The 12,965-nt window shown below is 46.5% G+C and overlaps 8 non-coding genes across 8 annotated transcripts; all 8 read left to right on the forward strand.

The window, feature by feature from the left end:
* The first annotated feature begins 128 nt into the window (after positions 1 to 128).
* On the forward strand, positions 129 to 319 carry LOC142270786 (U2 spliceosomal RNA). Its single transcript, XR_012736009.1, has one exon. It is a non-coding gene; the product is annotated as a U2 spliceosomal RNA (small nuclear RNA).
* A 1,387-nt stretch (positions 320 to 1,706) lies between these two features.
* LOC142270788 (U2 spliceosomal RNA) lies at positions 1,707 to 1,897 on the forward strand. The gene has a single exon (XR_012736010.1). It is a non-coding gene; the product is annotated as a U2 spliceosomal RNA (small nuclear RNA).
* A 1,387-nt stretch (positions 1,898 to 3,284) lies between these two features.
* LOC142270789 (U2 spliceosomal RNA) lies at positions 3,285 to 3,475 on the forward strand. Its single transcript, XR_012736011.1, has one exon. It is a non-coding gene; the product is annotated as a U2 spliceosomal RNA (small nuclear RNA).
* A 2,185-nt stretch (positions 3,476 to 5,660) lies between these two features.
* On the forward strand, positions 5,661 to 5,855 carry LOC142270740 (U2 spliceosomal RNA). The gene has a single exon (XR_012735968.1). It is a non-coding gene; the product is annotated as a U2 spliceosomal RNA (small nuclear RNA).
* Positions 5,856 to 7,242: 1,387 nt separating this feature from the next.
* LOC142270791 (U2 spliceosomal RNA) lies at positions 7,243 to 7,433 on the forward strand. The gene has a single exon (XR_012736013.1). It is a non-coding gene; the product is annotated as a U2 spliceosomal RNA (small nuclear RNA).
* A 1,387-nt stretch (positions 7,434 to 8,820) lies between these two features.
* Positions 8,821 to 9,011, forward strand: LOC142270792 (U2 spliceosomal RNA). The gene has a single exon (XR_012736014.1). It is a non-coding gene; the product is annotated as a U2 spliceosomal RNA (small nuclear RNA).
* Positions 9,012 to 10,398: 1,387 nt separating this feature from the next.
* Positions 10,399 to 10,589, forward strand: LOC142270793 (U2 spliceosomal RNA). Its single transcript, XR_012736015.1, has one exon. It is a non-coding gene; the product is annotated as a U2 spliceosomal RNA (small nuclear RNA).
* A 1,387-nt stretch (positions 10,590 to 11,976) lies between these two features.
* On the forward strand, positions 11,977 to 12,167 carry LOC142270794 (U2 spliceosomal RNA). Its single transcript, XR_012736016.1, has one exon. It is a non-coding gene; the product is annotated as a U2 spliceosomal RNA (small nuclear RNA).
* Positions 12,168 to 12,965: the final 798 nt, after the last annotated feature.

Below are 12,965 nucleotides of genomic sequence, written 5' to 3' on the forward strand. Positions count from 1 at the left end.
TTTCAAGGGTTGGCTTGGGTGACAAAATGTCTTGTGTAGGCGTGGGTTTGTCTCCCTCTCGCTCTCTCTCCCTAAGATGTGTCCGGCATAGGCCAGGGTGCCACTCGAGGCCCAAACCAATTCTGGTTATCGCTTCTCGGCCTTTTGGCTAAGATCAAGTGTAGTATCTGTTCTTATCAGTTTAATATCTGATACGTCCCCTATCTGGGGACCATATATTAAATGGATTTTTAGAACAGGGAGATGGAAAAAGAGCTTGCTCTGTCCACTCCACGCATTGACCTGGTATTGCAGTACCTCCAGGAACGGTGCACCCCTTCTTAACCCAGTTTCCAAAAGCAGAACTCAATTCACCTGATTCATATTAGCCCGATTTAATGAATTGGAAGAAAGCATACGTCTTCATATGCACCTCAATTTGGCCCATTCACTTTTCACACTTCCTCCTTTTGTTTTTTATCTTTCACACTTTTGACTTTCTTTATTCATCCAAATAGCAAACTCATCACCACTCAACCTGACCAACTCGGCTATGTCCCCGTGCTGCAGTTCTCTGTCTTATCTAGATCATTTGCAATTGAATGGAATAGATCCCTTTTGGACAAAGTGGATTCACCTGCTGCTGCAGTGACCACAGGTGTGATAACATCTAGAATTGGCATCTGGTGCGATCTCTCCGCTTCCACTCCAAAGAAAGTTACCTGTTTATTCCTATCATGCATTGGTTTTTGGGGTTTTCTTTGAGTAATGATGATCTCTTTAGTAGTCTGTTGGCGCCCTCTCCTGGAGGAATAGTTTGCTTGCTCTTGGACATTCTAAAAGAGAGGTCATGATAGACATTGAGCTTCTGAGCTCAATTGGGGAAAGTCATGGGTGATGAATGTTTGCAACCTACTGCGAAGCCTCATACCGCAATATAAGGAACGTCAAATACTAAGAAAGGGCGGCCTATGAAAGAATTACTACTTTCAATAAGTACACTTAAACGGCTAATTGGGAATAGAAAAACTGTAAAAAGCCCTCTGAGAAAGCCCCCCTCTAACCTTTGATAGTAAGCTTTTCTGTAGTCTGCCTGTTGATGTATTTTCCGTTTGAACTGTGCACAACATGAAGAGACGGAACACTGGCGGCTTGTCACAATGCCCCCCGATGACATCACAATAGCGCTGCTGCCTAGAAAACAAGCTGCGCAGAAGAAGTTGTTCTTTGGGTGGGAGGGTGGGCTAGTGGAAGGAGGGGGCAATCTCTTTTTTTCCCGGGTGGTAGGGGGATGACAGGAGAAGGGAAGCGGGTGGTGAGAAAGGTACAGAGGGCAGGGTTTGGGGGCTGGGAAGGAAAGGGAAAAGATTAGGGTTTGGGGATGATGAAAGGGCTTTCTACGGGTAAGGATGGCAAAGGGTGGCAGTGACGGAAAGTCAGGCAACCTGTCCTGTCCGTCTTTTTGTATCGTGAATTGGAAAGACTGCAAGGGGGAGGGGAGTTGCTTGCGCCCTAAAGGAGGAGTTATTCAGATTCATTGCAGTGGGCGGCGGCTGCAAAACGCACCATTCTTCTTGTTTTGGCTCTGCAAAGCAGCCTTTTCAAGGGTTGGCTTGGGTGACAAAATGTCTTGTGTAGGCGTGGGTTTGTCTCCCTCTCGCTCTCTCTCCCTAAGATGTGTCCGGCATAGGCCAGGGTGCCACTCGAGGCCCAAACCAATTCTGGTTATCGCTTCTCGGCCTTTTGGCTAAGATCAAGTGTAGTATCTGTTCTTATCAGTTTAATATCTGATACGTCCCCTATCTGGGGACCATATATTAAATGGATTTTTAGAACAGGGAGATGGAAAAAGAGCTTGCTCTGTCCACTCCACGCATTGACCTGGTATTGCAGTACCTCCAGGAACGGTGCACCCCTTCTTAACCCAGTTTCCAAAAGCAGAACTCAATTCACCTGATTCATATTAGCCCGATTTAATGAATTGGAAGAAAGCATACGTCTTCATATGCACCTCAATTTGGCCCATTCACTTTTCACACTTCCTCCTTTTGTTTTTTATCTTTCACACTTTTGACTTTCTTTATTCATCCAAATAGCAAACTCATCACCACTCAACCTGACCAACTCGGCTATGTCCCCGTGCTGCAGTTCTCTGTCTTATCTAGATCATTTGCAATTGAATGGAATAGATCCCTTTTGGACAAAGTGGATTCACCTGCTGCTGCAGTGACCACAGGTGTGATAACATCTAGAATTGGCATCTGGTGCGATCTCTCCGCTTCCACTCCAAAGAAAGTTACCTGTTTATTCCTATCATGCATTGGTTTTTGGGGTTTTCTTTGAGTAATGATGATCTCTTTAGTAGTCTGTTGGCGCCCTCTCCTGGAGGAATAGTTTGCTTGCTCTTGGACATTCTAAAAGAGAGGTCATGATAGACATTGAGCTTCTGAGCTCAATTGGGGAAAGTCATGGGTGATGAATGTTTGCAACCTACTGCGAAGCCTCATACCGCAATATAAGGAACGTCAAATACTAAGAAAGGGCGGCCTATGAAAGAATTACTACTTTCAATAAGTACACTTAAACGGCTAATTGGGAATAGAAAAACTGTAAAAAGCCCTCTGAGAAAGCCCCCCTCTAACCTTTGATAGTAAGCTTTTCTGTAGTCTGCCTGTTGATGTATTTTCCGTTTGAACTGTGCACAACATGAAGAGACGGAACACTGGCGGCTTGTCACAATGCCCCCCGATGACATCACAATAGCGCTGCTGCCTAGAAAACAAGCTGCGCAGAAGAAGTTGTTCTTTGGGTGGGAGGGTGGGCTAGTGGAAGGAGGGGGCAATCTCTTTTTTTCCCGGGTGGTAGGGGGATGACAGGAGAAGGGAAGCGGGTGGTGAGAAAGGTACAGAGGGCAGGGTTTGGGGGCTGGGAAGGAAAGGGAAAAGATTAGGGTTTGGGGATGATGAAAGGGCTTTCTACGGGTAAGGATGGCAAAGGGTGGCAGTGACGGAAAGTCAGGCAACCTGTCCTGTCCGTCTTTTTGTATCGTGAATTGGAAAGACTGCAAGGGGGAGGGGAGTTGCTTGCGCCCTAAAGGAGGAGTTATTCAGATTCATTGCAGTGGGCGGCGGCTGCAAAACGCACCATTCTTCTTGTTTTGGCTCTGCAAAGCAGCCTTTTCAAGGGTTGGCTTGGGTGACAAAATGTCTTGTGTAGGCGTGGGTTTGTCTCCCTCTCGCTCTCTCTCCCTAAGATGTGTCCGGCATAGGCCAGGGTGCCACTCGAGGCCCAAACCAATTCTGGTTATCGCTTCTCGGCCTTTTGGCTAAGATCAAGTGTAGTATCTGTTCTTATCAGTTTAATATCTGATACGTCCCCTATCTGGGGACCATATATTAAATGGATTTTTAGAACAGGGAGATGGAAAAAGAGCTTGCTCTGTCCACTCCACGCATTGACCTGGTATTGCAGTACCTCCAGGAACGGTGCACCCCTTCTTAACCCAGTTTCCAAAAGCAGAACTCAATTCACCTGATTCATATTAGCCCGATTTAATGAATTGGAAGAAAGCATACGTCTTCATATGCACCTCAATTTGGCCCATTCACTTTTCACACTTCCTCCTTTTGTTTTTTATCTTTCACACTTTTGACTTTCTTTATTCATCCAAATAGCAAACTCATCACCACTCAACCTGACCAACTCGGCTATGTCCCCGTGCTGCAGTTCTCTGTCTTATCTAGATCATTTGCAATTGAATGGAATAGATCCCTTTTGGACAAAGTGGATTCACCTGCTGCTGCAGTGACCACAGGTGTGATAACATCTAGAATTGGCATCTGGTGCGATCTCTCCGCTTCCACTCCAAAGAAAGTTACCTGTTTATTCCTATCATGCATTGGTTTTTGGGGTTTTCTTTGAGTAATGATGATCTCTTTAGTAGTCTGTTGGCGCCCTCTCCTGGAGGAATAGTTTGCTTGCTCTTGGACATTCTAAAAGAGAGGTCATGATAGACATTGAGCTTCTGAGCTCAATTGGGGAAAGTCATGGGTGATGAATGTTTGCAACCTACTGCGAAGCCTCATACCGCAATATAAGGAACGTCAAATACTAAGAAAGGGCGGCCTATGAAAGAATTACTACTTTCAATAAGTACACTTAAACGGCTAATTGGGAATAGAAAAACTGTAAAAAGCCCTCTGAGAAAGCCCCCCTCTAACCTTTGATAGTAAGCTTTTCTGTAGTCTGCCTGTTGATGTATTTTCCGTTTGAACTGTGCACAACATGAAGAGACGGAACACTGGCGGCTTGTCACAATGCCCCCCGATGACATCACAATAGCGCTGCTGCCTAGAAAACAAGCTGCGCAGAAGAAGTTGTTCTTTGGGTGGGAGGGTGGGCTAGTGGAAGGAGGGGGCAATCTCTTTTTTTCCCGGGTGGTAGGGGGATGACAGGAGAAGGGAAGCGGGTGGTGAGAAAGGTACAGAGGGCAGGGTTTGGGGGCTGGGAAGGAAAGGGAAAAGATTAGGGTTTGGGGATGATGAAAGGGCTTTCTACGGGTAAGGATGGCAAAGGGTGGCAGTGACGGAAAGTCAGGCAACCTGTCCTGTCCGTCTTTTTGTATCGTGAATTGGAAAGACTGCAAGGGGGAGGGGAGTTGCTTGCGCCCTAAAGGAGGAGTTATTCAGATTCATTGCAGTGGGCGGCGGCTGCAAAACGCACCATTCTTCTTGTTTTGGCTCTGCAAAGCAGCCTTTTCAAGGGTTGGCTTGGGTGACAAAATGTCTTGTGTAGGCGTGGGTTTGTCTCCCTCTCGCTCTCTCTCCCTAAGATGTGTCCGGCATAGGCCAGGGTGCCACTCGAGGCCCAAACCAATTCTGGTTATCGCTTCTCGGCCTTTTGGCTAAGATCAAGTGTAGTGTTGTTCGAAGAGGTGGTTTAAGCTCCAGGCCACCTTAGTACAATGATACAATGCACACTGGAAGGTTGCGCTTGCTAGTACTCTGGGTGAATAGTATATTCATCTAGTGGAAAACATGGCCCTACCAGGATCGAGGCTATTAGACTGAGTAAGGGTGGGGGGCTATGGTACAACGTGCCCCAGGACTGACGACCCTGGAGTGAGTCTGAGCTTGCTGGCTTGGGACCCCGGCAAGCCTTGGGCTCTGTAGCACACCGTACCTTGCCTTTTCATACTTTTTGAGCATATTACCCTATCCCGGCCTTCTGGCTAGGAAGGGAAATTTTTATAATCCCGGTCGGAGGTCTGGTCAGCTTTGGGCTGAGAAACTAACACCCGGTTGGAGGTCCGGGTCAGCTTCGGCTGAGAAACCAACACCCGGTTGGAGGTCTGGGTCAGCTTCGGCTGAGAAACCAACACCCGGTTGGAGGTCCGGTTAGCCTTGGGCTGAGAAACCAACACCGGTTGACGGTCCGGGCAGTTTCGGCTGCGAAACCAACAACTAGTAGCTCTCTACTCCACTTGGGTAAGATGCCTGGGTGGACGCTGGGAGCAACGACAAGGCTCAACCGGGCTTCGGCTTGGGGGAGCACCGAAGATCCCTGACCCTTGCTGTGGCCTTCTGGCTCGGAGGGACGGGGTTGATTTTTGGGGACCCTCTCCTCACGGTGGGGTCCACACGAATCCTAGCCTTTGCACTGTTTTTGGTGTGACTTCGGTCATGCATTTTTTGTGGTGCTTTGGAAAGCTTCATTAAATCAAATCTGTTCTTATCAGTTTAATATCTGATACGTCCCCTATCTGGGGACCATATATTAAATGGATTTTTAGAACAGGGAGATGGAAAAAGAGCTTGCTCTGTCCACTCCACGCATTGACCTGGTATTGCAGTACCTCCAGGAACGGTGCACCCCTTCTTAACCCAGTTTCCAAAAGCAGAACTCAATTCACCTGATTCATATTAGCCCGATTTAATGAATTGGAAGAAAGCATACGTCTTCATATGCACCTCAATTTGGCCCATTCACTTTTCACACTTCCTCCTTTTGTTTTTTATCTTTCACACTTTTGACTTTCTTTATTCATCCAAATAGCAAACTCATCACCACTCAACCTGACCAACTCGGCTATGTCCCCGTGCTGCAGTTCTCTGTCTTATCTAGATCATTTGCAATTGAATGGAATAGATCCCTTTTGGACAAAGTGGATTCACCTGCTGCTGCAGTGACCACAGGTGTGATAACATCTAGAATTGGCATCTGGTGCGATCTCTCCGCTTCCACTCCAAAGAAAGTTACCTGTTTATTCCTATCATGCATTGGTTTTTGGGGTTTTCTTTGAGTAATGATGATCTCTTTAGTAGTCTGTTGGCGCCCTCTCCTGGAGGAATAGTTTGCTTGCTCTTGGACATTCTAAAAGAGAGGTCATGATAGACATTGAGCTTCTGAGCTCAATTGGGGAAAGTCATGGGTGATGAATGTTTGCAACCTACTGCGAAGCCTCATACCGCAATATAAGGAACGTCAAATACTAAGAAAGGGCGGCCTATGAAAGAATTACTACTTTCAATAAGTACACTTAAACGGCTAATTGGGAATAGAAAAACTGTAAAAAGCCCTCTGAGAAAGCCCCCCTCTAACCTTTGATAGTAAGCTTTTCTGTAGTCTGCCTGTTGATGTATTTTCCGTTTGAACTGTGCACAACATGAAGAGACGGAACACTGGCGGCTTGTCACAATGCCCCCCGATGACATCACAATAGCGCTGCTGCCTAGAAAACAAGCTGCGCAGAAGAAGTTGTTCTTTGGGTGGGAGGGTGGGCTAGTGGAAGGAGGGGGCAATCTCTTTTTTTCCCGGGTGGTAGGGGGATGACAGGAGAAGGGAAGCGGGTGGTGAGAAAGGTACAGAGGGCAGGGTTTGGGGGCTGGGAAGGAAAGGGAAAAGATTAGGGTTTGGGGATGATGAAAGGGCTTTCTACGGGTAAGGATGGCAAAGGGTGGCAGTGACGGAAAGTCAGGCAACCTGTCCTGTCCGTCTTTTTGTATCGTGAATTGGAAAGACTGCAAGGGGGAGGGGAGTTGCTTGCGCCCTAAAGGAGGAGTTATTCAGATTCATTGCAGTGGGCGGCGGCTGCAAAACGCACCATTCTTCTTGTTTTGGCTCTGCAAAGCAGCCTTTTCAAGGGTTGGCTTGGGTGACAAAATGTCTTGTGTAGGCGTGGGTTTGTCTCCCTCTCGCTCTCTCTCCCTAAGATGTGTCCGGCATAGGCCAGGGTGCCACTCGAGGCCCAAACCAATTCTGGTTATCGCTTCTCGGCCTTTTGGCTAAGATCAAGTGTAGTATCTGTTCTTATCAGTTTAATATCTGATACGTCCCCTATCTGGGGACCATATATTAAATGGATTTTTAGAACAGGGAGATGGAAAAAGAGCTTGCTCTGTCCACTCCACGCATTGACCTGGTATTGCAGTACCTCCAGGAACGGTGCACCCCTTCTTAACCCAGTTTCCAAAAGCAGAACTCAATTCACCTGATTCATATTAGCCCGATTTAATGAATTGGAAGAAAGCATACGTCTTCATATGCACCTCAATTTGGCCCATTCACTTTTCACACTTCCTCCTTTTGTTTTTTATCTTTCACACTTTTGACTTTCTTTATTCATCCAAATAGCAAACTCATCACCACTCAACCTGACCAACTCGGCTATGTCCCCGTGCTGCAGTTCTCTGTCTTATCTAGATCATTTGCAATTGAATGGAATAGATCCCTTTTGGACAAAGTGGATTCACCTGCTGCTGCAGTGACCACAGGTGTGATAACATCTAGAATTGGCATCTGGTGCGATCTCTCCGCTTCCACTCCAAAGAAAGTTACCTGTTTATTCCTATCATGCATTGGTTTTTGGGGTTTTCTTTGAGTAATGATGATCTCTTTAGTAGTCTGTTGGCGCCCTCTCCTGGAGGAATAGTTTGCTTGCTCTTGGACATTCTAAAAGAGAGGTCATGATAGACATTGAGCTTCTGAGCTCAATTGGGGAAAGTCATGGGTGATGAATGTTTGCAACCTACTGCGAAGCCTCATACCGCAATATAAGGAACGTCAAATACTAAGAAAGGGCGGCCTATGAAAGAATTACTACTTTCAATAAGTACACTTAAACGGCTAATTGGGAATAGAAAAACTGTAAAAAGCCCTCTGAGAAAGCCCCCCTCTAACCTTTGATAGTAAGCTTTTCTGTAGTCTGCCTGTTGATGTATTTTCCGTTTGAACTGTGCACAACATGAAGAGACGGAACACTGGCGGCTTGTCACAATGCCCCCCGATGACATCACAATAGCGCTGCTGCCTAGAAAACAAGCTGCGCAGAAGAAGTTGTTCTTTGGGTGGGAGGGTGGGCTAGTGGAAGGAGGGGGCAATCTCTTTTTTTCCCGGGTGGTAGGGGGATGACAGGAGAAGGGAAGCGGGTGGTGAGAAAGGTACAGAGGGCAGGGTTTGGGGGCTGGGAAGGAAAGGGAAAAGATTAGGGTTTGGGGATGATGAAAGGGCTTTCTACGGGTAAGGATGGCAAAGGGTGGCAGTGACGGAAAGTCAGGCAACCTGTCCTGTCCGTCTTTTTGTATCGTGAATTGGAAAGACTGCAAGGGGGAGGGGAGTTGCTTGCGCCCTAAAGGAGGAGTTATTCAGATTCATTGCAGTGGGCGGCGGCTGCAAAACGCACCATTCTTCTTGTTTTGGCTCTGCAAAGCAGCCTTTTCAAGGGTTGGCTTGGGTGACAAAATGTCTTGTGTAGGCGTGGGTTTGTCTCCCTCTCGCTCTCTCTCCCTAAGATGTGTCCGGCATAGGCCAGGGTGCCACTCGAGGCCCAAACCAATTCTGGTTATCGCTTCTCGGCCTTTTGGCTAAGATCAAGTGTAGTATCTGTTCTTATCAGTTTAATATCTGATACGTCCCCTATCTGGGGACCATATATTAAATGGATTTTTAGAACAGGGAGATGGAAAAAGAGCTTGCTCTGTCCACTCCACGCATTGACCTGGTATTGCAGTACCTCCAGGAACGGTGCACCCCTTCTTAACCCAGTTTCCAAAAGCAGAACTCAATTCACCTGATTCATATTAGCCCGATTTAATGAATTGGAAGAAAGCATACGTCTTCATATGCACCTCAATTTGGCCCATTCACTTTTCACACTTCCTCCTTTTGTTTTTTATCTTTCACACTTTTGACTTTCTTTATTCATCCAAATAGCAAACTCATCACCACTCAACCTGACCAACTCGGCTATGTCCCCGTGCTGCAGTTCTCTGTCTTATCTAGATCATTTGCAATTGAATGGAATAGATCCCTTTTGGACAAAGTGGATTCACCTGCTGCTGCAGTGACCACAGGTGTGATAACATCTAGAATTGGCATCTGGTGCGATCTCTCCGCTTCCACTCCAAAGAAAGTTACCTGTTTATTCCTATCATGCATTGGTTTTTGGGGTTTTCTTTGAGTAATGATGATCTCTTTAGTAGTCTGTTGGCGCCCTCTCCTGGAGGAATAGTTTGCTTGCTCTTGGACATTCTAAAAGAGAGGTCATGATAGACATTGAGCTTCTGAGCTCAATTGGGGAAAGTCATGGGTGATGAATGTTTGCAACCTACTGCGAAGCCTCATACCGCAATATAAGGAACGTCAAATACTAAGAAAGGGCGGCCTATGAAAGAATTACTACTTTCAATAAGTACACTTAAACGGCTAATTGGGAATAGAAAAACTGTAAAAAGCCCTCTGAGAAAGCCCCCCTCTAACCTTTGATAGTAAGCTTTTCTGTAGTCTGCCTGTTGATGTATTTTCCGTTTGAACTGTGCACAACATGAAGAGACGGAACACTGGCGGCTTGTCACAATGCCCCCCGATGACATCACAATAGCGCTGCTGCCTAGAAAACAAGCTGCGCAGAAGAAGTTGTTCTTTGGGTGGGAGGGTGGGCTAGTGGAAGGAGGGGGCAATCTCTTTTTTTCCCGGGTGGTAGGGGGATGACAGGAGAAGGGAAGCGGGTGGTGAGAAAGGTACAGAGGGCAGGGTTTGGGGGCTGGGAAGGAAAGGGAAAAGATTAGGGTTTGGGGATGATGAAAGGGCTTTCTACGGGTAAGGATGGCAAAGGGTGGCAGTGACGGAAAGTCAGGCAACCTGTCCTGTCCGTCTTTTTGTATCGTGAATTGGAAAGACTGCAAGGGGGAGGGGAGTTGCTTGCGCCCTAAAGGAGGAGTTATTCAGATTCATTGCAGTGGGCGGCGGCTGCAAAACGCACCATTCTTCTTGTTTTGGCTCTGCAAAGCAGCCTTTTCAAGGGTTGGCTTGGGTGACAAAATGTCTTGTGTAGGCGTGGGTTTGTCTCCCTCTCGCTCTCTCTCCCTAAGATGTGTCCGGCATAGGCCAGGGTGCCACTCGAGGCCCAAACCAATTCTGGTTATCGCTTCTCGGCCTTTTGGCTAAGATCAAGTGTAGTATCTGTTCTTATCAGTTTAATATCTGATACGTCCCCTATCTGGGGACCATATATTAAATGGATTTTTAGAACAGGGAGATGGAAAAAGAGCTTGCTCTGTCCACTCCACGCATTGACCTGGTATTGCAGTACCTCCAGGAACGGTGCACCCCTTCTTAACCCAGTTTCCAAAAGCAGAACTCAATTCACCTGATTCATATTAGCCCGATTTAATGAATTGGAAGAAAGCATACGTCTTCATATGCACCTCAATTTGGCCCATTCACTTTTCACACTTCCTCCTTTTGTTTTTTATCTTTCACACTTTTGACTTTCTTTATTCATCCAAATAGCAAACTCATCACCACTCAACCTGACCAACTCGGCTATGTCCCCGTGCTGCAGTTCTCTGTCTTATCTAGATCATTTGCAATTGAATGGAATAGATCCCTTTTGGACAAAGTGGATTCACCTGCTGCTGCAGTGACCACAGGTGTGATAACATCTAGAATTGGCATCTGGTGCGATCTCTCCGCTTCCACTCCAAAGAAAGTTACCTGTTTATTCCTATCATGCATTGGTTTTTGGGGTTTTCTTTGAGTAATGATGATCTCTTTAGTAGTCTGTTGGCGCCCTCTCCTGGAGGAATAGTTTGCTTGCTCTTGGACATTCTAAAAGAGAGGTCATGATAGACATTGAGCTTCTGAGCTCAATTGGGGAAAGTCATGGGTGATGAATGTTTGCAACCTACTGCGAAGCCTCATACCGCAATATAAGGAACGTCAAATACTAAGAAAGGGCGGCCTATGAAAGAATTACTACTTTCAATAAGTACACTTAAACGGCTAATTGGGAATAGAAAAACTGTAAAAAGCCCTCTGAGAAAGCCCCCCTCTAACCTTTGATAGTAAGCTTTTCTGTAGTCTGCCTGTTGATGTATTTTCCGTTTGAACTGTGCACAACATGAAGAGACGGAACACTGGCGGCTTGTCACAATGCCCCCCGATGACATCACAATAGCGCTGCTGCCTAGAAAACAAGCTGCGCAGAAGAAGTTGTTCTTTGGGTGGGAGGGTGGGCTAGTGGAAGGAGGGGGCAATCTCTTTTTTTCCCGGGTGGTAGGGGGATGACAGGAGAAGGGAAGCGGGTGGTGAGAAAGGTACAGAGGGCAGGGTTTGGGGGCTGGGAAGGAAAGGGAAAAGATTAGGGTTTGGGGATGATGAAAGGGCTTTCTACGGGTAAGGATGGCAAAGGGTGGCAGTGACGGAAAGTCAGGCAACCTGTCCTGTCCGTCTTTTTGTATCGTGAATTGGAAAGACTGCAAGGGGGAGGGGAGTTGCTTGCGCCCTAAAGGAGGAGTTATTCAGATTCATTGCAGTGGGCGGCGGCTGCAAAACGCACCATTCTTCTTGTTTTGGCTCTGCAAAGCAGCCTTTTCAAGGGTTGGCTTGGGTGACAAAATGTCTTGTGTAGGCGTGGGTTTGTCTCCCTCTCGCTCTCTCTCCCTAAGATGTGTCCGGCATAGGCCAGGGTGCCACTCGAGGCCCAAACCAATTCTGGTTATCGCTTCTCGGCCTTTTGGCTAAGATCAAGTGTAGTATCTGTTCTTATCAGTTTAATATCTGATACGTCCCCTATCTGGGGACCATATATTAAATGGATTTTTAGAACAGGGAGATGGAAAAAGAGCTTGCTCTGTCCACTCCACGCATTGACCTGGTATTGCAGTACCTCCAGGAACGGTGCACCCCTTCTTAACCCAGTTTCCAAAAGCAGAACTCAATTCACCTGATTCATATTAGCCCGATTTAATGAATTGGAAGAAAGCATACGTCTTCATATGCACCTCAATTTGGCCCATTCACTTTTCACACTTCCTCCTTTTGTTTTTTATCTTTCACACTTTTGACTTTCTTTATTCATCCAAATAGCAAACTCATCACCACTCAACCTGACCAACTCGGCTATGTCCCCGTGCTGCAGTTCTCTGTCTTATCTAGATCATTTGCAATTGAATGGAATAGATCCCTTTTGGACAAAGTGGATTCACCTGCTGCTGCAGTGACCACAGGTGTGATAACATCTAGAATTGGCATCTGGTGCGATCTCTCCGCTTCCACTCCAAAGAAAGTTACCTGTTTATTCCTATCATGCATTGGTTTTTGGGGTTTTCTTTGAGTAATGATGATCTCTTTAGTAGTCTGTTGGCGCCCTCTCCTGGAGGAATAGTTTGCTTGCTCTTGGACATTCTAAAAGAGAGGTCATGATAGACATTGAGCTTCTGAGCTCAATTGGGGAAAGTCATGGGTGATGAATGTTTGCAACCTACTGCGAAGCCTCATACCGCAATATAAGGAACGTCAAATACTAAGAAAGGGCGGCCTATGAAAGAATTACTACTTTCAATAAGTACACTTAAACGGCTAATTGGGAATAGAAAAACTGTAAAAAGCCCTCTGAGAAAGCCCCCCTCTAACCTTTGATAGTAAGCTTTTCTGTAGTCTGCCTGTTGATGTATTTTCCGTTTGAACTGTGCACAACATGAAGAGAC

Source organism: Anomaloglossus baeobatrachus, unplaced genomic scaffold (assembly GCF_048569485.1).
Source record: "Anomaloglossus baeobatrachus isolate aAnoBae1 unplaced genomic scaffold, aAnoBae1.hap1 Scaffold_3320, whole genome shotgun sequence".
NCBI lineage: Eukaryota > Metazoa > Chordata > Amphibia > Anura > Aromobatidae > Anomaloglossus > Anomaloglossus baeobatrachus.